Below are 3151 nucleotides of genomic sequence, written 5' to 3' on the forward strand. Positions count from 1 at the left end.
GCAGTCTCCTCTCTTAGCTTTCTGAATTAGTGAAGTTTTACAGATTAACCTACAACATACAAACACAGCTAGAAGAGGGCATGTAGAAGGCATTGTAGACAATGAGAGACAACCTTACCCTTCCCCCTGCCTTGCTCCATCTCATTTCTCATACACACACACTGGGCTAAGACCATCTCTTACAATTTGGCTTGACCCTTACTGTTTTAACTCCCTGCTTATATTTTCCTAATTGTTCCCCCATTTCTTTTTGTTTCCCTCAGTGCTACAAGAGTTGTTGAATCCCCACATGAAGTGAAATTCACTATGCCACAAATAAAGTGGAAGGAGAGACCTTTCAATGACTAGCAGAATTCTTGGGATTTATTGCCATTCGTTCAAACATAAACCTTCCCCCACTGTGAAGTTAAATGTGTGTGGCCCTCGCTCCAGGCTATATGGCTATAAAATGATCAAAGACATTATAATCAATTCCTGTTCAGAGGAAGTACACTCTATAGTACTGAATGATTTTGTAAAATTACAAGGAAGAATATGTAAGCATACAAAATGTTTTTATTTGTTTCATGCTTCAATTATTCTAGTATGATATGAACACATGTAATAATAAATCATTAAACCCTAGGGAAATCATAACTGGAAAATCTTTACACACTTACCAAACAGAACCACATATAATCTGCATAATTTGTGATGCTTTTAATGAAAAAGAGAACAGATAACAGTGTGAGATCTAAACACTTCTCTTTACATTTTTCTCAGTGAATCTATAATTTTTTTTATTTCTCTGGCTATAGATCATTGGATATAACAAAGGAATTATGACAGTGTAAAATAGAGCCCATCATATCTTGATCATCCCATTGTGCAGATCCAGGACACACATACCTGAAGAGAAGAAGGCCATACCATAAAGATACAGACCAAAGATGGGCTCCACAGGTGGAAAAGGCTTTTTTTATGCCTTGCAGAGACTTCTTCTTCAGATTGTAAAGAGAGTAAGTGTATAAGAGACCAGACAATCAGAATGGTAAATACCTGTATTGACCTAGAGAAAATAAAAACCATCAGAACATTAAGTGAAGGGTCAGTACAGGAAATCTTAAACAATGGCATGATGTCACAGTAAAAGTGATATGTTATGTTAGAATTACAAAAGGTTAATCTGAATAAGAAACCTATATGAATTAAAGAATGAACAAAACCACCTACAAATGATGAGACTAACAGCCAGGTGCAAAGTCTGTAGATCTTTTTTTTTTTTTTTTTAAGATTTTATTTATTTATTTGTCAGAGAGAGAGAGAGAGAGACAGCAAGCACAGGCAGACAGAGTGGCAGGCAGAGGCAGAGGGAGAAGCAGGGTCCCTGCCAAGCAAGGAGCCTGATATGGGACTCGATCCCAGGACGCTGGGATCATGACCTGAGCCAAAGGCAGCCGCTTAACCGACTGAGCCATCCAGGCGTCCCTATAGATCTTAATCACTGGATAAAGTAATGGTTTTCATATGGTTACATAGCGATCACATGCTATTGTTGCCAAGAGTAAACATGGTGTGCTTCCACCAGTGCAAAGGAAAAAAAACTGTATCATGCACTCAGAGAGAGAGATCATCTTACTCTTGGCTAGGAAGTTGACCAGCATATCAATTTGGGCAGAAAGCTCATGAGAATTGGCCAGCATTGTGCAGCAACTCGGACATGCTTGCCCAGTGTTTGGAGCACGTTCTGCCTAGGTGCTTGTTGCGACCCTCGGGGACCATGGGATGGGCCCACGTGGCTCCCCTGAAGGCCCCGCTGAGTCAAGCTACACAGGGGACAGAGTTGATCAAGGGGATCAGACTGAGAAACAGGCTCCAGTTTTGTGGCCTTGTGGCAGCCTAAGGTGGCAGTGGCCTCAGGGGGTATGCAGGTTTCTCCCACTCTGAAGGTTCTGCACAGCTCCAAAGGGCACGGATTCCTACTGGGTGGTAGGTGGAGTCCTGGGGTATGGCTCAGTGGTCCCCAATCTGGAGGGCTTGAGGGCCAGGGCTCTGGGGATGGAAACTTGAAAACCCAACTTACATTTCGTGTTAGGGCCTAGGGACATAGCAGGCCCAATCTGCCAGTGCTGAGGCAGATTCCCAGGGGGCAAAGTGGAGGACAGAGGCAGACAGGGCTTCAAGCTCTGGGTTTCTGCCCTGGGGGCAGCCAAACATGGGGGTGGCCTCCAGAAGCATTTTCCGATTCTGAGGGTTTTGTGCAGCTTCAAATGGCACAGTTTCCTCCTGGGTAGCTGGCAGAATCCTAGGGTGTGGGTTGGGGTCCCTAGTCTGGAGGGCTTGAGTACCAGGCCTCTGAGGACAGAAGCCTGAAACTCCAACCAAGGGTTAGGGTTAGGGCCTAAGTGCAGGTCAGGCCTGATCGCCCAGCACTGAAATGGGCTCCCAAGGGGGCTGAGTAGAGGGAGGTGTTGGTCACCCTTGCACCTGGCGCTTAGTGTGTTTTCCTGCAGCGTTCTGGCCACGACCACTCAGGACCATGGGCCAGGCCTAAGCAGCTCCCCTGAAGGCCTGTACCACCTGAAGCAAGATCGCCAGGGTTTCCGGCCAATTCTCACGAGCTTTCTGCCCAAATCTATATTGATTTGGGCAGAATTGGCCCAGTGTTGAGAATTGACCCAGTGTTGTGCAGTGATTGGGGCTGCACGCAGGCCTGGTGCTTAGAGCTCTTTCTCTCTAGGTGCGTGTTGCGATCATCCGAAACCACGAGCCGGGCCGCATGGCTCCACTGAGGTCCCGCTCTGAGGCAAGATTTCCGGGGGCAGAATTGAGAGACGGGCTCACCTGAGCTTCAGTCTCCAGGCTTGTGGTCCGGTGGGGATGCCAAAGGTGGGGGTGGTATCTCACTCTGGTCTTCATTGCATTTCCCCACTGATCAATTATATTGAAAATATTTGTGTGTCCTATTTGACATCTATATATAGGGTTTCCTGAAGTACCTGTTCAAGTATTTTCCTTTTTAAAATTCAGTTACATATTTATTATTCAGTTTTGAGAATTCTTTACATACTCTTGGTGCAAAGTTCTCATCAGGTTTATGATTTGAAAATATTTTCTTAAGGATCTTGATCTTCTTTCCTCCCATAAGATCGGTGTCTTAGTCTGATTCGAC

The 3151-nt window shown here is 45.2% G+C and overlaps 1 pseudogene; it reads right to left on the reverse strand.

Moving 5' to 3' along the window:
• Positions 1-781: 781 nt before the first annotated feature.
• LOC116864743 lies at positions 782-2520 on the reverse strand (annotated as a pseudogene).
• Between the last annotated feature and the right edge of the window lie 631 nt (positions 2521-3151).

The sequence above is a fragment of the Lontra canadensis genome, unplaced genomic scaffold (genome assembly GCF_010015895.1).
Source record: "Lontra canadensis isolate GAN:19392208 unplaced genomic scaffold, GSC_riverotter_1.0 scaffold6, whole genome shotgun sequence".
In the NCBI taxonomy this organism is placed as follows: Eukaryota; Metazoa; Chordata; class Mammalia; order Carnivora; family Mustelidae; genus Lontra; species Lontra canadensis.